The 21,893-nt window shown below is 40.9% G+C and overlaps 1 long non-coding RNA gene across 1 annotated transcript in view; it reads right to left on the reverse strand.

The window, feature by feature from the left end:
• LOC125320191 overlaps positions 1-9,679 on the reverse strand; it is a 33,677-nt gene extending 23,998 nt beyond the window's left edge. Inside the window, exons 1-2 of the long non-coding RNA XR_007201042.1 lie at positions 9,603-9,679; positions 9,387-9,442 (exon numbers count right to left, since the gene is read on the reverse strand). This is a non-coding gene — a long non-coding RNA (uncharacterized LOC125320191). The remainder of the gene's footprint in view (positions 1-9,386; positions 9,443-9,602) is intronic.
• Positions 9,680-21,893: the final 12,214 nt, after the last annotated feature.

Below are 21,893 nucleotides of genomic sequence, written 5' to 3' on the forward strand. Positions count from 1 at the left end.
CCCTGTATCCCTATAAAAGCAAGCTCTCTGGGCCCTGGAGGGAGAGGGTTCTCGTCCCTGGCTTTCCCCTTTGCTGGAGGGGACCCACAATAAAGCTCCCTTCGTGCGGAACCAGCCACACGAGCCTCTCGTCTCTCTCTCTGGTCTGGCTTGGCCTGGAGGCTGCCCTGCAGAGCTGAGCTGGAATCACGAGCTGATATCACTAAAGAGCTGACAGCCTCTGCAAGGGCCCTCCTGCCAGCAGCTGAGGGAAGACACCGGGCCTCGGGAAGGCGATTCCTTTCGGGACCATCTCCCCGGACCGGTCATCTCTTCCTGGGTCAGAGCCGCTGACCCCCCTCACCAGCTGTAATATTGGTCAATCTCTCCTGATGGCATCAGCTTTAAATGGACACCACAGTTAGGTCTGTACACCTATATGGGAGTCACTTACATTAGCCAATATGTGGGAAATCAAGCCTGTGATTTAAGAGAAATGAAGATTTCTGCTTCATTCTCTAGCTCAGCAGGCAGATGATCACTTGGTTTGACAGACCAAGGAGCTGAGCTGCAGTGAATTACTAGCACCTCTTCCAGCAGGAGCTCATTGTTAGGTGAGCTTGGCTCAAGTACAAAGCCATGCTCTTCAGCTGTGGGTATAGCCTGTTCCCCCATTGTCCTAATTTTGGCCAGGAGTTGGAGGTTATTCTACACCTCCTCGGGTCATTGCTGGGGCAGAGGAAAGGGACTCTCTGGACTTCTGAGAAGAAGTGTGTGGGTTTCAGTTGAACAAACTTGGTAGGCTGAGGGAAGCCTTCTTTGTTTCATTGTCTCGGGATCCCTGGTGGGCATTTTTGCATGTGAATCACCTTCTCTTTTGTAGGCTCTTTTTATTACTTTTATTGCTGTTATTTTTTGCTTTCTCGTCTCATTGCTGTTTCCAGTAAATTGTTCTTACTTAAACCTGTTATCTTCACCTTTTTACCTCCAATTCTCTTCTCTATCTTGCTGGAGTAGAAAGGGGGAAGGGAAGCAAGTGAGAAGTATGTGAATCCTTGTTGAAGATGCCATAGCTCAGGAGGAAAGTTCTACCATCTCCTTATGGTTTCCATGCTGGAGCTACAATTTCAGGTGGTGAGAACAGAGGAGACAAGAGGATAGAAACAGAATGAGTCTAAACAAACACAAAAATATTTTTGTAAAGGACTCTCCTCTTTTAAAATATTTCATCACAGAATCACAGAATAGGCTGAGTTGGAAGGGGCCCTCAAGGATCATCAACTCCTGGCTCTGCAGAGAGCACCATCCCCAAGATTCACATCATGTGCCCAAGAGTACTGTCCAAACGCTTCTTGAACTCTATCGGGCTTGGCACTGTGACCGCTTCCCTGCGTAGCCTGTTCCAATGCCCAACCACCCTCTGGCTGTGTTTTGGCCACACAAATTTTCTCCCTACAGCAGTGAGCAGCATATCTGTCTTCTTCCCATGTCACCTGAACTTGCTTCCACTGGGCATACTCCTTCCTTTTTTGCCTTATCCAAGACACTGGATCACTTTTCTTTATGAAGAAAGTAATTCACAGTCCAGTTCTGAATCTTAGTCTTGGGAAACTCAGCTTCTCCTGTTGGTATTTTACACAAGTTTCTTCATTATGCAATGAAGACCAAAAAAAAAAAAAAATTATGTTTTTTAATTAGAGGCGGCATTTAATTCTATTTACAGTTTTTGACACTGACTCAAACACTTTCAAGGAAACAATGGTCTATTTACTGACAGAAAGAAGGGCTTTTATCCGAGCAACATTTCTCCAATTAATATAAAAGCGTGCTCAAACTTTTAGTCCAGTATCATTAAAATGAGATTTGCAAATGTTAAAGACACTTAACTGGAGATTGGTGTTATTTTCCTCTGTGCAATTCTTGTGTTTGTCTCCTCAGGGCTGTGTGCATGTATGTGAGCATTTGTCTTTCCAAAAGAAAGAGTTCAAAAATATAAACAACAGGGCCTAAGGATATTTGTGTTTAGAACAAAAGGGTTTGTGGCACAGTTTCTACTTACGTAACTCAGCAGCTGGCAGGAGTTCAGCAATAAGATGAATTTCCAGTTCTCTTTGAAATCACTTGCTTTTTCAGGTAAGGTACCTTACTGGAATTGGACCTGAATCCAATAACCACTCCATATGGTTTTATCATAAAGATTTGACAATGTTCGATAATAAAGCACATAAGTATTACACTGTTTTACCCAGGATCTCATTAATCTGAATGGGAACTATATATTTAAATATCTTTGGACATCTGAACCTGGAGCACGAGCCTCCATTGTAATATGTTGTTCTAAGTGTTCAGTCACAGAGAGATGGCTGCATTTTCGTAAATCATGTTCTCCAGGGGCTTACAGGGCTTGTTTTATCAATTTTAAAACTAATTACAGTTCCTCTGACAAATTTCAGGTTCCATTCAATACCTGTAAAACAAAGAACATCTGTGTGAAGCATGGGACTGGTTAGACATCATTTTTGCAGTCCCTGAAGGTGGCAGCTTGTCTTCCCTATAGTGTATAGGAGAAAGATCTAACTACAGCCATTTTCTAGCAGCAGCTTAGCATCATCAGCCCACTTCCTATGCATCTCAGCAAGCCCTAGGAAATACATAACCATCACCCCTTTGGACAAGGCAAATATGGTAATACAGCAACTTTCCTTATTCTCTCCAGGAGACTGGACAACCATTTCTTAAAGTGGGAAGGTACTGACCTCTCTCAGAAGGAGCACAGTGTCTGTTTGTATTCTGTGGGGACCCAAATTCACCATTCCTTCCCACCTGGAAAAGAACCTGATGGTCCATGATTACCATTTGAACACAGACACCTGAAAAGGGGAAGTTAAGCAAAGACATGGTGAACAGATGAAGCCAGGACTGCTCCTCTAATGGCATCAGCAACACCATTCTCATTCTGGCAGCTTTTCTGGAGGCTGGCAGGATGGACTGGACGAAGTTCACCAGCTGTGCCATAAGGATTTGGTAGCTGGTGTGCTGGTAGCATGCCCTGCTCATGACCCAGGAGGGGTCCTGCCTGGCCATGAAGGAATGATGTGCCTTGATATCCAAGTATAACAAGTCCAGCAAGGATCTGTGAAGCTTGTTAATGGAAAAAGAGACACAGTTGATAAGCAGAGGGCCTGGGATTCCGACAAAGCTGTACTGCTGCTGTTCAACAAATTATATGCTACCTGGACAGTTGAAAAGGAATTGTGTGCATTTCTGGCATGCACAAGAGGGGGTTAAAATAAACCAAATTATATCAAGTTTTCAGAGGGCATGCTTACCCCTTCACTAATCATGGCCTAGTGCCTGTTGCACCATTGTCATCTACAGTTGCACCACGATAGACTTTAGCACTTAGGAACACAGCTGCCTTCAGAAGAATTTATCTGTGAGTTTTTGGGAAGTGCTCCTGACATTTCTTCTGGATGCACATTACTTTCCCAGGTACAGGATAGCACCAGATAACCTGAGATAAGTAGAGATACTTCTGGAATCTGTGCCCCTGTCAGTATGAAATATATATGTAAGAGACCATCTGAGCTTAGAAACAACCAGAAAAACAAAAACAAGCCAGTCAAACCATGCAAGGGAAAGCCCTTGCACAGGTAAAGGAATGAAAATCACTGGATTGAAGACCAAAATTAATATTGCAGATTTCAGTGGTCATAATTCCTTAATTTAATACAACAGCAAAACTGCCAGGAAATGCAGTCATATTTTGGCACTGAACCAGTCTCTCACACACTATTTCATATGCTGTCAGTACAGAAAGAACTACTCTGAGTCAAAGGGCTAATTGCAAGCAAAAGCTGACAAGAGAAGGGAGAGGGTAGCACTAAGCAGTAGATTTCTGGCTGAAAGAAGACAAGTTATGATATTCTCCTGTTTGCTCTCTTTCAACAGAAAGGAGCTGGAATGCTTTGAAGAGGATAGAAAGGCAACTGGTCTAAAAGTGATAGGAAAAGAAGTGTCTCCCCATACTGCACTTTGTTAACCTGTGGAATTAGCTGCTGAAACATCTCCCCGAGGCTGACCAGAAAGACAGATTAAATACCATAAAAAATCTGAAATATTTCTACATATAATTTTAAAAAAATCCACAAACAACCACATGTAATTACATGAGAGATGACAAAGACTACTTAAGAGAAGAATAAAACCACATCTGCCTTGGAATATAAACTGACATTCTAAGTTGGAGACAGAAATTTCTTTTCATATTTGGTCATTGTTTACTGTGAGGTTTCTTGCACTTTTAGCTGAAGCAACATCTCTAGTCACAGTCAGACATGAAAATTTCGCCTAAAAATAATATTAATATCAGCAATTCAGTCTGATCTTCATCTGTTTCACTGAATTTATCCTCCAGTACAAAAATTCTAAAAAGTAAAAATACTGCTCACATTTTCCTCAAGGCTAAACATTCTTCCCTAAAAAAACAATCAAGCATAGTCAGCTCAAGTCAGCATTAGGGCAGTAGTTGTTTTTTTTTTTATTATAGTCACCTTAAATCTTATAGAAGAAGAGAATGGTATCATAATGTTTCCTTAAAAGATATATGAAGCCCTAAAATAAGGATCTTAGCCTCAGTGCCTACATGAAAAACTGAAGTCATTTAACTGAGTAAGTTTGATCTTGCTATATCTGTACCAGTTCTTATTGTGCTTGCAGAGGCCGTCAATTAGCTGAACTTTGTTTACTAAATAAACAAGAATAATTAATACGATTACAAACCTAACATTAAATCAGTTTTGGTTACCTGCTGATATTAACACCTGCACAGTTTTATCTTCTCAGCTGAGATGTTGTTGAACTGAGTCAGCCAACATATATTTTCTTTGCCTTTTGCAGTTTGAGGTAACGTGTCAATATATGACTGCAGTCATGAGCCATTTCAATCATGAAGTAAAAAGCACATGGTTCAGCCAAAACATGATTTCAGGGCTTCAGGTTTCAGAACAGCTTCTTTTCAATTAGCTCTGTCTAACAGGGGAATAAAGTTTTCCTGTGATACATTGATAAACAACTCAAGCATAAGATAGGGATGAACGTTTTCTTCTTTAGAATGAGAAGATTGTGGAAAAGATGCTTGCCTTAATATGCTAGCTATTGTCTTTTGAGGCAGCCTAGGCACAGTTAGGTCTCCTTGTTGCAAGGGCACACAGCAGGCTCATGTCCAGCTTACTGTCCACCTGGCCCCTGCTGGTGCTAATTCTGCTTGGTAAGCACATGAGTGTATTACTCTAAACTAAGCATTCTTACCCATAGTCCCATTCGGGCAACTAAATTGACGATCATCTGTGTCACCAAAAAAAAAAGAGGTTGAGGACAGCAGGAAAAATGAAAAGGTGATACACTGCAATAGCTGGCAAATTCAGTCAGTAATTCTACAACATGGAGTTCAGACAGACCAACGACAGTTTAGGCAATTGCCATGCAAGTTCTTATCCCTGGACAAATTGTAGAGATTTCCTTCTTATTCTGGAAAGCAGAATGATAGATGGGAGGATGCATTTCATTTCAGCCCAATTGCAAGAGAACTATAGAAAGATGTGGGATCACCCAAGGAAATACAGTCTCCTGCTAGTCTGGAATGTCATATTGCAGAAAAGCTAAGTTGGTCAGAGGAATTGTGCCCTGTTTCTATCTGGAAAGGAAGATTAGACAAATAGGTCAAGGTGGCCATTTTGTTTCTCCTCACTTATTTTTCTTGGGATAAGTTGAACACAACCAGGTGAGGTAGAGCTGCTGGCCCAGTCCAACTGGGAGGATCTCAGAAGCAGCCCTGAGATCTTCTGGTACCCTTTATATAGGTATGAAATGCCTCCCCTTCCCTTTCTTCTCCAACACATCTGAACACGCAGCAGCAGCTGCATGTTCAACTCACTCCCTGCAGCTGGCAGGACTTGTGTCCCTGTCCCTTTTTCTGCAGTGTCCCTGAGCTGTGGAAAGGGAGACAAGAAAGTACCTAACATTAAGAAGCAAATTTGCATGAGCATAAATCTGCGTGCTACATTTGGGCTACCTTTCATGTGGTAGTAAAGATCCATAAGGGAAAACTGGGTTTGTACTATCTTTGGGTTACTGCTGAGGATGAAAAAGCAAGGCCAGTACTTCTTCCCAGTGCAGATTCCAGAGGTCCACTGCTTAAAAGAAAACAAGATACCTATCACCATTTTGCACAACACAATCTTAATTGCCTTCATGCTAGTCATACCCATGAACACATCTAATTTATCTAATTTTTCTTTGATCTTATGTAGATTTCATGCGTGATTTTTGATTGGAGATTGGATCACAAAGTCTTTATAGTCTTCAGATTAGATTAGATTTTACCAGTTTTCCTTATATTCAATAAATATCTTTAGGTCATAGATTCACTAGGGTTGGGGACCTCTGGAGCTCATCTAGAATGGGTTCCACAGGATCATGTCCAGACAAGTCTTGAACATGTCTAGAGGAGGAGACTCCAAACCTCTCTGGACAACTTCTTCCAGTGCTCTGTCACCTTCAAAGTGAAGACGTTCTCCCTCATAAAGGTGAAACTTTGTGTGGAAGTTTGTGTTCATTGTCCCTTGTTCTGTCAGTTGGCACCAGTGGAAAGAGCCTGGCTCCATCCTCTTCAGATACTTGCATGCATTGATAAGGTCTCTTCTCAGTCGTCTCCTCTTGAGGCTGAACAGGCCCAGCTCCCTCAGCCTTTCCTCTTTAGAGAGATGCTCCAGTCACCTCATCATCTTTTTTGCCCTCCACTGGCCGTGCTCCAGGAACTCACGTGTGTCTTCTACTGAAGAGCCCAGACCTGGACACAGGACTCCAGATGTGCCTCACCAGGGCTGAGTAGAGGGTCAGGATCCCCTCACTCAGCCTCCTAGCAGTGCTCTTCCTCATGTACACCAGGATCCCATCGGCCTTCTTGGCCCCCTTCTTGGCCTGCTGGCTCACAGACAGCTTGTTGTCCACCAGGACCCCCAGGTCCTTCTCCCCAGAGCTGCTTTCCAGCAGGTCAGCCCCCAGCCTGTGCTGGTGCCTGGGGTTATTCCTCCCCAGGTGCAGGACCCTGCGCTTGCCTCTGTTGAATTTCAGGTGTTTCTTCTCTGCCCAACTCTCCAGCCTGTCCAGGTCTCACCGAATGGCAGCACAGCCCTCTGGGGTGTTGGTCACTCCTCCCGGCTTTGTGTTGTCAGGGAACTCACTGAGGGTACACTCTGTTCCTGCCTCCAGGTCATTGATGAGTAAGTTGAACAAGACTGAACCCAGCACTGACCCCTGAGGAATGCCACCAGCTACAAGCCTCCAGCTACCCCCTGTGCCACTGGTCACAGCCCTCTGAACTCTGTCATGCAGCCAGTTCTCAATTCACCTCACTGTCCTCTCAGCTAACCCACACTTCCTGAGATACCTATGAGTATGTAGGGGAAACAGTGTCAAAAGCCTTGCTGAAGTCAACATGTCTCCACTCTTCACTTCTCCCCACTCCATGAAAACCTATGTAGTTTTGACAAAGCCTTCATTCAGAGACATTTTCTTGGTTTGATACCAAATTAGAAAAAACTCATAAGAAACATATGGAATTGTTTGGTAGCTGCTTTTGTACTGCACATTTCTATTCCTGTCCAGCTCTATACTGCTCCAAAGGATTTCTCATGCCTTGATCTGTACAGATATTCAGGTCACAAGCTATGTCCTTCTTTTGCCATTCACTGTTGTGAAATACTTCTCTTTCCTGGAGAAAATGACATTCAGATAGTGCCACCATACCTACCTTAGTGAAATTAACCTATCAACATATTGGTGGTGGTGGTGGTGGTGGTATGTCTGATGATTTATAGTTCTTACAATTATAATTAATAACAATAACTAATTGCTACTAACAGCTGCTTACCAAGTTGGTTCACTTTGGATTTGCATGGAAGGGAGATCTGAACCCATGCCTAGTCCTTGATTATAAATTTTCATTTTAGTCTCTAGCATGATAAGCCACCACTTGCAAGGTGGAAGCTTTCTGGCTGGCAAGTGAGAAACTGGGCTAGAAGGACATGCTACACTTGTGAGAGGAATACACAGCCTGCTCACACAACCGTAGCCAAAACCTCATGAGTTCAAAATGAATTAGTGCATGGGGAGTTGTTGATTCCTGTCCCCAAACTACAGTTGACTAAGGGCTTCCACAATCCCAAATTGCATTCCAGAGTAAAAAAACCTGCACATAGTATCTATGTCTGCTGGGCAATGTTACACAAAGCACTATACTTCTGCAGCAGCTACACAATCTGAAAGCAGGCATTTGCAAACCCCACTGCTTTATATGTTCCTCATAAGTGGGAAAGAAAAAATACATAACCATTTCAAACAGCTTAATATTTTTAGACAATCAAGTTTTTCTTTCAAGGTTCAATTGGAATTCTACTCCTGTACGTTACAGCAGCTTCTTTCTGACACTTCTGTTAAAATCCAAAGACAGCTCCTATACAAGAATAATTTCAGCTTCTGAGTTACAGATATTTTCTCTATGCAGTAGAGCAATGAATCAAAGTATTTAAATTCAGACTGCTGTAATATTTCACAGTCCTGCCAGAGACAGAAACACAGTAGCCAAACTGTAAACAGCCCTGTTTCCTTGCAGTCCTGTCAAACGTCATGCAAGCTCTTACATCTTTCTTTAGCACTGAAGCCCATTGAACATACCACAAATGTAAACCTAAGTTGTGCATACGCATTTTCAGGACTGAAACTTGGCAATTTAACTTCAAAAGTGCATGTATTTTAGCTGAGTTCTTGAGCATCATGGCGTAGCAATTCTCTATTTTTTTTTTCCTTCAAAGGAAAACAAAGATCCATTTTATTTTTCCTTTTTTTTTTTTTCTTTTTTTAAGTTACACAAAGAAGATGTAGCAACACCAGGCTATCTGGAAATCTGGGCCAGGAAAATCTATTGGACAGTTTAACTGATTTCTGAATTGCACTCCTTCAGATTATTACTATTAATATTATTGCTATTATTATTATTATTATTATTATATTAGTTTCTCTAGGCAGGTAGCCAAATGGGGATATTCACAAGTTTATTTTCAGATATTCTCAAGAGCACAGATATCTCGTGGAATATTTTTAACCTGGAAATGAAAACTCTTACTGATAGATTTTACCTCACTGTAACACTAGTTACAGAAAAAATATGACAGAAAACTTTGCCTGATAAACTTAATTATAGGCTTTGTCTGAGAAGAAAATCTTTTTTGTATCACCTCCCTGAATTTTTGCTACTGCTCACAGGAAGGGCTACCCCAGTGTGCCTTACCCATGGATAGAAACAAATCTCTGTGTAACAGAATATGGCTTGATTAAACTCTACTTACCTGCAGCTAAGTAGTTATGTCTTCCTACAAGCAGTCTTCAATCTCTGACTTGATAACTGTGTGAAAAATAACAATATTATTCTTCCTCTCATCTGTGCTTTCAGAAAAGTATAGCCTATTATTACTTCCAGCACTATTCATCCCTGCAGCAATTGACTTCCACACTCCAGTCTCAGGCAGTACCAGGTTATGTCTGAATCACATGTGTTTACTTACAAAGAACTCCAGATGCTTGCATTGTCAAGAGCACTATCCCCAATTTAAGCTCTGCACTACAGACCAGCCAGAAATTATTTAGGTTTTGCCCACTCTTCAGTGTTTCATCAGTTGCATTATCAGTCATACACACGTCATTATGACTCAAAAGTGTCTCCCACTCAGAACCAAAACTCCTTTAGAAGAAACACAGGAAAACAAACATGATCTAAACAAATCTGAACAAGGATCTCTCTGCATGTATTAGGGAAAACCATGAAGAAAGGGTATGTCACACTTTCATGTGAAAGCTGAGCAAAACACATTCTAGCAAAACTTCCAGCACGGGTACACATTATATGTTAGGAATCCTTTTCATCTCAATGAAACAGGCTGATTTTGCAGGTAGTGTTTTCAGCTGACATTTTTCCCACTCAAGATGTAAAAACAAGTTACATTATTTTGCTACAGTGGCTGTCAACATCAGAATATTTTCTCACTTTTGTTCTGAATTCTCCCGAAATTTTGAATGCTTTTAACTAGAAAGTGCCGGTCCTTTTTTAAGTTATAACCTGGTCTTTATCATTCTCTAAATTGGCCTTTTCATGGAGTTTTGCAGAACTATAGAGAGAATGACATAAGAGCTTGACAGGTCAGTATAATTAGTTTATGTGGATCAGCTTAAATTGGATTTCCCCATTGCCATTGTTGGTCCAGTAATATTCATGGGAAGAGATTCTTTGTACTAGACTCAATTCAGACTGACCAGCATCCTGAGCACTGTGGCTGCATTCAAACACCTGAAAAATAGGCATCAACATTAAACTAAGAGTGAAGGCTCTGGACTTCCTTGCTAAGGGACATGATTAGAGGGCCATGTTGCTTTTATGGTTTTTCTCAAATCCCTTAAAGCCCCATGAGTGGACCACAGTACAAAAGCACCCAGGCAGATATCTAGCCATGCCAGTGTCATCATGGTCACACTCTCACATGGCTCTGCTGTTTGCAGAATTACAGGGTTGTGAGTTAGTGCCTCTGCACTGTTTATCCTCCTTGAAGAGACGGCGTGATGCGGAAGCACAGTCTTGGTGTACTCTGGAGGTATGCCTCTGCCAAGGGATCACCCCTCACATCAAGAAGTATGGAACAGGTTAAGTGACCGCATTTTCACCCTCAAATACTCTTTGTAGGAGATAGGATCATAGAATCACAGAGTGATTTGGATTTGAAGGGACCTTAAAGATCATCTAGTTCCAACCCTCCTGCCAGGGGCAGGGACACCTTCCATCAGATCAAGTTGGTCAGTTTTTATTCCATCCTGTGCCAAAATGGTTTGACCAAAGCACAGACTAATCTGTCATGAAGAGCAGAATTGCTAGCATCAGATCTGTGTGGAAAAAAAGTGGAAAGCAGTGCTTTATTTGGAGAGTGTAAGAGGAAGTGATTAAACAAAACGTCTCTTGAATGTAATGTAAAATTACCCTGCAGTCTTGGCCAGGACATTTGGTCTGTTTAGTAAAATAGAATCAGATTCTTTTCACTTTGTTCAAGTGTGGATGAGCTGCCTTCTCTCTTCAAAAAGCCCAGTGCATCCTAGGAGCTAGGATTTGTTCCCCTCCCTGTGGACAGTGATGGACACTGCACCTATTATTTTTGCAGGGCAGAAATGTGTCTTTTGGTGAATAACAAACCCAAAAAGAATCCCATCTGTTCATTTTTTTAAATCCATCACTTTATTAATAGCACTATATAGAAAACATTTTTCCCGTGGTTAAGAAAAGAGATTTAAAACTTGACAAGGAATACAAAATAGCTCCATTTCATTTTCCAGGAAACAGAAAGTATTTCAAGTTCTAAGTTCACTGGGATTGTCAGTCATCTCTTTTTTGCTCTTTGAGTCTGCATGCATTGACATGGACAGCATCATCTCCCTCTTAGTCTTCTCTTCTTTGTCTCTCTAATGTGCCAAAGGTTGACAGGAGCCAGAAAACAGGGTTCAAGAATGCAACCTGGTCCTTTGGTGCCAGCACAGCTCTGAAAATATAGAAGAAGACCCCGATGCAAGTGTCTTACTCTGTATAGCATATGTATTGCCAAGGAAACAGTCAAGTCCCATGGGAATAACTATGAACAAGAACAGAGTCTGGCCTAGTTTATGTCAATCTGTGCATGAATGTTTTGTTCCTAGAATAACAAGGGGAAGATGACAAATCTTTCCAGCAGTTATACCAATTCCTTGCAATAATCTGGAGATCTGAATGCTGTGGTTACAACACAACAGCCCAACAGTAAACTACTAGACCCATGCCCCGTTAAGGAACAGGCTTTCCTGACTAATACACATCTCTCTGGGGCAAGATAAAGAGAGACGGCACTTTTAATTCACCAAGTCAGCTATCCCCTTGGAAACACTAGGACACACTACTATCACAGATGGAAGACTCACCCCGAAAATGCAGGATGAGGACATTGGTGCTCTCTGCTGCTGCAAAGATGAGGTGTATGAGCTCAATCCCATGAAAATCCTTATCACCACTAAGAGAGGCAGCCACATCTCATGCTGCAGCCTACAGCAATTCAGTAGACTTTCCTTGTGCTGAGTGAAGGATACATGCAGGTTTACAATAGCTCGAGTCTGACGGATTTTAAGTATGTTTTTTTAATGATATATTTCAGCTGATATGTTCTTAGACCTGGCTGACTGTTTTGTTGCATAAATGTTTATGCCAGCAGAAGCAGAAGAGTGGGAACTGGAATACTGGGGTGGGACTTTCCTTTTGATCACCAGTGCAGGCATACAAAATTTTAAAGTGACAGAAAATCACCAGGGGTTTTTTAGGGAAAGCAACACACAGAAAAGAAAATATCTTCTTAATATATATAACCTTGAAAATCAGACCATGCCCCTGAGATTCCTAAATGTAAGCTAAGTTCTTCAGAAAACCACTTCCCTTTTCTTTTCCATTCTCTACCCTCTAGTGAGCTTTACAACAGAACAAAGCAAGATCAAAATTGAGTCCTTGGCAGTTGGGCAATATTACAACAGAACACAAAACTGAGTAACACAAATTCCAGCTTTCTTGTCTCTATGACTGTGATCCTTGTTTGTGGCTTAAGAATCTGGATGCCAGATTTCTGAGGGTTTTTAAGATAAACAATGAAGTGCAGCAAAGAAGTAAACATGCAACAAGGAAGAGCTGTTATGCATAAAATCTTACTGGACAAATTAGCATAATTAAGAAAATTTGCCCCTATCCCTCCTGAAAACAGATTTTTATAAGTATACAATCATTCTGCACTGCTGCCTGTCAAAAAAGTATCAGAATAAGGCAGCTGGGATGTGCCTGCCTAAGGGAAAGAAATTCTACTGTAAATCTTCCCTTCTTCTTTGGGTAATTGCAGAGTCTGGCTCTTTCCTGTAACATACTAACATGACTTTGCAAGCTCATTCCCCCAAATCCTTAAGCAAAAATTTATGGTTCCAAGTTTCCTTACTCAACAGTGCATGTGAGCAGTTGTTGCTGGCAATGTGGTCTGTATGGGCTCTCAATGAAAAGTTCATGAAGTGCTTTTTGGATAGAGATGGATTAATGGACTCACTCCAAAGGTGAGTACAGATAATAGAGTCCCTGCATTTAGCAAAATCCTTCTTTTAAATAAATTCTCATTCACAGTTTTCCCTTTGGGTCCCACCCAGCTTTTAAGTGCAGGAGAAAGTGATCACATGTACTTCTTGAGCTTCTCATTCTTCAAGCCCCCTAAACCTCAGCTTCACTCTTTGCTGGAGTACCTGTCCAGTTTAGCCTTTCCAGAAAGCTTTATCTATCAATGAATCCCAGAGCAGACCTCTGCAGTTCCCTGACCCATCAGAATGAAACAGCTCCCAATCCACTTACCAATATAGTGTTACCTTCAGTTTCTTGTTAGAAGAAGTGTTTGATACAATCAGAAAACATTACAAAGTGGCAAAAGGCTCTAGCTCATGGAATATAGAGAAAATAGAGTTTATCTGTAAATGCATCTGTGAACCATTCTTCACTTTTCATGGCTGGCACACATTTTGTATAAAACCTACAGGTCTATGCTTTGTCACAGGGATGTAAGCACACTGGACGTTGCAGGGTTATTTTCTGGACTTCACAGTGTAACTATTCTGTTCAATGCACAGCGTCTGCACTCTTCACAGCTGGTGGAAAATACCAAGGTTTCATCCACTTTAAAATATCTCCAGCCACTGAGAGCAGACAGCTTGAGATCATCAGAAAGTAACATTCTTGTATAAAGGCTTGACAATCTCAACTGCTCATGACAGAAATCTGCAAATCAATGACAGCCTTAGACATCATTACATATATATTTTCTTTTTCTCAGTAATTCACTAAGTCCAGAGGGCTTTCTTGAACCAGTCTGAAGACTGGGTCAACTCAGGGGAAGCTCACTCTTATTTTCAAGGGATTTTTTTTTTCCCATTATGAAACAGACATGTCCAAATATTGCCCTTCCATTTTCAATATTTTTGGATCCATTCAATTGAGCTATCCTGAGCTGCCCTTGTGTACACATATGGGGAAATAATTACATTTCCAGCACCTTCAGTTGTCAACATTTGTTAAGGTTTTCTTTAGTTCTGCTATGAGAAGCTGACTTTGTTTGAATGCCATCAGACTTATGCTGAGATCAACAACCACTTTTATATGGATATCCTCCCCCAGAGCTCATTTGTTCTTCTTGAAAAAAACAATTCAAAGACTGCAATATAAAGCACGTAAGAAGAATCAAACTGGATCACACCAAAGGCCCATGTGGTCCTGAATCCCATCAACATACAAAACCAGATACTTAAGAATCCATGTAAGGTCAGGATAGAGCTGCAATTATGCTACTCCAGAATATTTTCACAGTTGTTAACAGTTTTGTGGCTCTGGAAACATCATAAGCCACAAGCATTTCTCTATGAATTAACCACCTTCCAGGTGGAACAGGATGAATTGTTTTCCGTGAATTTGTCCTGTCTCCTTCTGAATCCAGGCAAAATTAAACCTGCAATATTTTTGCAGGAAGGAGGCCCATGGCTCACCTACATATTATGTGAAGAGCCATGTCCTTTCCTTTGTTATGAATATGCTACCCCTTGGTCTAATTTGACATCCCCTAATTCTTTTAGTATGAAAAACTTTAATTACCTTATTTACTTTCTCCATATCTCTCAGGGTAGACCTCAACTGTATTCCTGTCAGTCGTCTCTCTGCTTAAACAATCCTGCTTTGTTCCACACCATCAAAATCCCAGTGTTACATACATGCAAAGAACCACAGGGCCCTAACACCAGTTGTAGACTCTGAAAGCTACCATAGCACAAATACAACAGGTAGAAAAATTGACAAAAATCAAAAGGAAATCTGACAAAATAAAATCTAACATCATTAAAGTAGTATTACAAATAACTGAAGGAAACAAAAAATATGAAGAGCATGCATTTCTACAACCGTCCCTTCAGTGCAAGGAAAAGATCACACAGTTTCCATTTGCATTTCAGAAGACTTACTTTCAGAGAACTGTGTGGGCATGGCTGCACATCGGAGAAGACATTAATGGTCTTCTGCTTCACCAAAACCTTTGGTCATTGTGACAAAAAATAACCTATGTACAGCTAAGATTCAATAGAAAAGCTGACACTGTTCTAGGCTGAACGCGTCAGCCTTAAGTGTCCCACTTTTCCCTCTAGTATACTATGTGGGATTTGAAGCACCTTGGAAACAGCAAAAAGTGAATCTCATTAATCATAAAATCCTCTTATGACTGGACTGACAGCTACTGTGAGAAATGTCAGCTCCAAGTGACACAGAGAAGAAGCTTGTAATGGAAAACTGCCTCATCTGTAACTAGAACATCATGAATTAGAGGCAATAATTGGCCTTACAAGCAGAGAATAATGTCATCATTACTCTTACTACTTGTCGCTTTAAATCTTGGTATTAGATGATGCCTGTAAGATGTTCACAGCTAAAAACTTCTGGCTTCAGTCCACGTGAACACGTTATCCCCTGTCTATTTGAAGAGGAAACTACAAATAGCCACCCCTATGTAAGACCCCTATCTGGAGTGTAATTTCACTGTGAGAAACTGGCATGCTCTAACTATAGCTAAGCATACTATGAAGTCAACATGAATCTCTGTGCACTACGAGTTTTTGATCTTTGAAAGGATAATAACCTTCATTTTCCAGTTAGATTTTTACAAACTGAGAATAGTCCCTATTACCTGGAAGAACAGAAAATCTGTTTCCCAATCGTTCAACATTTTCTTTGTACAAGACCAACACTTCAAATAACTCAAATTCCTAAGATGAAAAAAGGAAAAGTGAAGAAGTGTTTCAATTAAACTTTATTAGCATCTCCAGTATTTCTGCTATGTGAAGTCTTCTACATCTGCTGCACCTGAACTGCTCCAAACTCTGTAAATTGAAAAAGCTCATGTTATATATGTTACAAGTTCTTAAAGGGAAACTGTTAGCCACTGGAACAGGGATAACATGACATGACATGACATGACGTAATGTTTCTAATAGCAATTTTTTCATTTCATTAGAACATGCACAAGTGATACAGGAACTGCTGAGTGAACTCACAAGGCCTGTTTACATCAGCATTCATATTACATGAGCATACATTTCCTCTTGCTTGGAAATCTGCCCTCTGATTTGGTGCAGCAAAGACTTCAGCATAGATAAGAAACACCAGAAAATATCTACTTTTGGCAGATGTACTGAACAAAAGGCAGGATCTCTAGGGTAAACATCACTCACTTTGCAGAAAATGGCTTAAACTCCTGATATTAACTAAGAATTTGGCTACAAACACCAATCAAATTTTGGCTTCTTGTACAATACTGGACTTCGAGCTGATATCATCCTCACTTTAAAATAAACTTTTCTAAACTCTCTGGCTATGCCTCTCAAATAAGTGTCATTTTTCTTTGGTGAAAGAAACTATCCAAATGCAATTTTCATCCTGAGAAGAGTCCAGACCTGCACAGGTACAGCCAGGATACATCTAAATTTGCCTGCAAAAAATTTAATGGGAGTTAGCAATGTAATCTGACCAGGACAACGGGAAGTTAATTTAGAGTAAACTTAGGTGGTCAGGACTAAGGTACCACTTACCAAATGCTTGCCGTGATACTTGGATAAAACATTTATTTGTCCAGTGGGTGCAAACTTTTTTATCTCTATCCCTCTCACCATCTTGTGTTTGGCCTGGCCCAAATCACTTCAGTTCTGGGTTACTGGTGGTTTTATTTTTTAACCATTTCCTGCCCTGTCAGTTTTTGAGTACTTTGGAAATAGATGTCATGTCTTTGTAAGAGGACTATGTCTATCATCTTCCTTAGAATCGAAAGCCAGTGAACTGAATCATCACAGTTTTCCGGGAATTGCCAGGTACAGAGGAGGTAGATAATTCCTTGAACCACCTGCAGGAAACTTGCAGTGTGAATTTTCAAACCAAGATGATGAGGAACATATTAACACTCTCTAGTCTCATCAAACTAGAGATAATAAATTAAGATAATAGAGAAAACTGTCTTCCACCCTCATCTGATAGTGTCATTCTTTTTTTTTCTGACAGGAAATAATACCCATTTTTACCAAATGGACTATTAACTTGACAATCTACATTCGGTAGTCCAGATGAAGTTTTCCTGTGTCCTGCACGAGGCCAAACAGTACCCATTTTCAAACTGTGACCTCCTTTCAGTAGTGCAGTAGCTGAAATCCAAAAAAGTTTGTACATAAAGAACTGAGAATGTAACGTAAAAGTAGGTGAGGGGATTTAGTAACAGCCAGTACCACAGTTACCAAAGAATGACTTCCTTTAGCATCTAATTGTATTCCACAAATAATAGGGAATCAAAAGCGGTTTTGTGTAACTTTCTTGCTTTTTTATTTTGATGGTTTTCCTCACTGAAAAAAAGGACTCCCAATCTGATGAAATTTAATTAACCACAAGGAAAACGTGTTCTTTCAAATTCCAGAGAGTTGCAATTTAAGAGGCAAAGGAAAAGAGTTCTGGCTAGCATTATAATGAATTTCATTAGAATCAAATCAAGACAGAGCTGCACTGCACTGTGCTAGAGACCTCATCTCCAAGAAGGGCTTTGGCCTAGCCAGCAACCAATGCAGTTAATAGGTTTTTTCTGGGAGAAAGAGAAAATTCCGTTGTCCTGGCAGGCTTGTTAAAGCAATCTAAGAGGAGACAGTGGCAGGACAGGCAGCACCATGGTATTTCAGTCTGCTCCACCATGCAACTTCTCTTAAGAATTTTACAAAACAGTGACTTAAATCCACAGCACATCTTCCTGTAGTGATGGTTGGTGTGTACCCTAGAAAAGAGACAAAAAAGGTATTAAAAAAGTAAATTTTTGGTTGTGTTTCCTTTTATCTGAACAGTGTCTACAGTGGTCAGACACTATCTAAATTAGGCCTGCAAACATATATTTCTTTCACCCTGGAGAACTTGTGGTATGATAAGAAGACGAGAGTTGGAGCACCTAGTTTTTGTAGGCTCCTTTTGAAGCCAAGATTGTCAAACCCGAATTCCTGAGATAGCATTATTATCTATATAGCTAAAAGAAGAATAGTTTGTCCCATTTCTGAAAGTCTTGCCATTTCAGATTACATAGCTGCAAACTGGAAAAATAAATCTATTTCCCAGATGAAAAGGCATTCTCCAAATTCCTTACTGAACGCACTTCCCTTCCTGAAAGTGTATTTTATGGCCAAAGTATAAACATCATTTCAAACAGAGGAAACAAAGCTGGAAGGTTTGGTCCCTGAAAGTACAGTCTATAACGTAAGAACCAAGGTAATGCCAAAATCCAGTCTGCCTCTGTACCTTAAGTAAACAGCCCACCTGGAGAAAAATTACACTTCAGGATGTAGGGTGAGACGTGAGGAAGCTGAAATACAGACTCACAGCATGAGCTAAATGTAGCCATGGACAGAGGGATAGCGCCAGTTCAACATCAGAGGGTTTTCCTTCTATAAGCTTTTACCTGTTTTTCTCACCTGAAAGCGTTCCAACTAGGGTGACAGGTAACATAAGTAAAAGAGGTGCTTTTTATAATGGCTGCCTTCACATTATGCTGCTTTGCCAGTGATTCTGTAAAAGGCTGAGGATATTCTGCGATAATGCCCTTGTCAGAAAAGCTGTGGGAAACCCAGTCATGGACAGCACAGTGGTTTGTGGAAAATAGAGCTCTTTGCTAGCATTGTTGAAAGAACATACACATTACTGTCACTGAAAATAGTCTACTTTTTTCTTCACCTTCCACTGTGGGCTCCCATCTCTTTGTAAAGCTAAATATAAGCTGCCTGGCTTTGCTTTTGGACACCTCTCAAAGCCTGCTCATGCCCTAACCTTTACCTCATGGAGTACCTCAGGAGCTGTAGCAGCTTCTCAGGACCCTTAAAAAACTCATTGTAGCGGGATTTCTAAGGATTATTAAGACTGAGACTAGTCAGATGAGGACATTCGTCCCGCCTGCAGTCATTAACATGTACATAACTACCACACTGATCTCAAACTCCGTTTTGCTGAGATGCTTCCCAAGCTGAGCTGCAGGGATAACACAGCAATATTTGCCACACTAATGAATGTTGTCTCCTTGTTTTGTGTCATCTTCTGACTTGTCTCTCTGTCCCTTGGGCTTAACATTTTAAACTGGATGCCTTCTGGAGCAGGATGCTTTATTTTGGACTGTCCATAGACAACCGCACAGCAACAACATAGGCAAGGTTCTTAACCACAAAATCCAGCAACTCTATAATAGCAGGTCTGAATTTCAAATGTGGTAGGTCTGATTCTCTTCGGGCCTGAGAACCTTGATATCAAATGGGGTGTGGAAATGTGGATAAAGGGTCTCAAAAAACTACACACATGCACACGCACATCTGTCTATTGATGCCATGCTAAAGGCAGGTAGCTAATAACCGTAAATGTGCAATGGATCTACTTCCTGTCTCACTCTTCCATCATCCAGCGCTTATATCCCTGTGAGACTCTGGGTAAATATTTCTAAGCAAACTCTCCCCTCCCCTTCCCTTATCCTTTCCTCTGAGCTTGGCTAGTGCTCTGAACCACTATTCCCAGGTGCTGCCAGAGCACATCTGCTTGCAGCTAAAGAGGGGTCAGCAGGCACAGCTAGGCAGGGGCAGCACACCCTGCTTTCTCCTCCCGTGTCCAACAGCAGAGATGAGTCCTGCTGTTTGCAAGGAGAGACATGGCAGCAGGTAAGGAAGTGTCCTAAGATCCACTCCTGTTCATCACAAACAAGGTAGCAAGGATATTCTGCAGGCTGTGGGCTTCCACTGGTTTTGAAGTTCTGTTTCTTATCCGTGTGGACACAGCCCCAGGCAGGGATTCGTGGTGAGGCAAAAGGATCATTTTGCTCTGGGTGGACTGAGAACCACAACAACAGCCACCAAGGGACAAACGGTCCCTTAAGCCAGGCCACAACTTCAGAAGTAGCTGGAGCAGTCAGAGAGTGCTGTAGGAAAGTATTACAAATCGCCAAGACCTGTGGAAAGTTCACATGACCAAATATGGATAAGGATAAGGAGGCCAAACCTGAGTTTCAAGTGTTTTGTAGCATGGATGACGGTGTCTGTGGAGAGAAGACCCTGATGGTGGCCAAGCCTCCCTGCTGTTGGAAGTCAGGCAAGGCAGACTTCTCCCAGGCTTTCAACCCAGACCCCAGTGGATTTTTTAGGTCATTTTAATTGTGCTTTCTACTCTGGAGACAAAAGTGCAAGAAAGAAGCAGATGCATGTGACACGGGTGATTTAAAGTCCCTTGAGAAGAATTGAAACACACAAATTAAATTTTTCTAATCTGGACAAAACACTCAACAATCTAACATTGTCTCTTGACAGTCTGTGGAAAGGAATCAAGATATTCACAGTTCTCTGAAAAGTTGGAGCCAGTTAATAATGGGCTCAGAATTGTTTTGGTTGGTGGGTTGACTTGCGGTTGTTTACCCTTTTTCTGTTACTGGTTTTGTATGTGGCATGGTGTGCCCACCCTGCCCTGCTGAGTCAGAGAGAGTCTTACATTTGTGGTGAAGATTGCCACTAGAAAATGTTCTAGTGAACCCTTCTCGTGCTATGAGGCTAAAGTCTCCAGGCTCTGTTTTCTTTTGAAAAGCTTCTTCAAACTATTGTGGCTATTTTCCAATTTCTGGCTTTTCTCCAGAAGCATGATTGAGTTTTGATTTTTAAGACTTCTGAATTCCTCACAAAGGCATGCTTTGATATCAAAAAGTATAAAAGCTGTAATATTACCAGTAATGAATGGAAATGCTTGAATAAGCACAGGAAGTCAAACTGGCTTTTTTAATGTCTGAGCAAATCTGCAGTCAAGGGCAGACTTCCTGCTTTGTCTTTGTTAATTTTGATAGAGAAAGTTATAGCCGAGGGTGTAATTAATAAAGTAGAGTTCTGCAAGTGCAATCAGTGTTCCTGCTGCAGATAGAGAACACTTGGGGTTTTATTAGCAATAATACAAAAGCTGAACAAAAAAGAGATGGAGGTTTGGTTACAGAAAATACTGATGACCATGCAAAGTCTGCATTTAAAAGATCAAAGGTACAAATTTATGAATACTTTTGGAGATTTATTTTCATGCAACTAAGCAGGTGCATAAAAGAAACTAAAGTCTTCCTTGCAATAGAGATAAATGATGAACATTCTGCATTTTTCCAGATTTGCCTTACTAAACAAGCAATGGTTATTTTCTGGCCTCACTGGTATTGCTTATTTCACATAGTTAAACAGACTTGTCTTAACACTGTCAAGACAATAGTGATAGTAAGTAATAGAAAGTTTGCTAGCAATATCTTGATGTTGTAATTACAGTGTATATTTTCATTACCAGAGTAAATTCCTTCAGGTGTACAATAACAGTATGATGAATTCGGCATTAGAAAAACGTGTAAGAAAGAGATTTTGGCCTTTTACCACATATCATTTACAAAGCTGGTTCTGATTTTACATTACCTTTGCCCCGTGTCTTGGCTTATGGAGCTACAGAGCTGGTGGAGTGGTTAGACTGATATTACAGGCCCATGGCTGACTTTCAGCACATAGCTAGGTAGTTGTTAGGGATGTTACACTGCTTCAATAGAGTGCAGATACCATTTCGCAAGAGAAATCTGTGCATTAATGAAAGAGGAAGTCAAACAGGAAGGACAGAAGGATGATATGTGATCTCAGAATTTGGAGATGCAAAGCAAGCAGAACACATTGGACTTCTGTGT

This window comes from Corvus hawaiiensis, chromosome Z (genome assembly GCF_020740725.1).
Source record: "Corvus hawaiiensis isolate bCorHaw1 chromosome Z, bCorHaw1.pri.cur, whole genome shotgun sequence".
In the NCBI taxonomy this organism is placed as follows: Eukaryota; Metazoa; Chordata; class Aves; order Passeriformes; family Corvidae; genus Corvus; species Corvus hawaiiensis.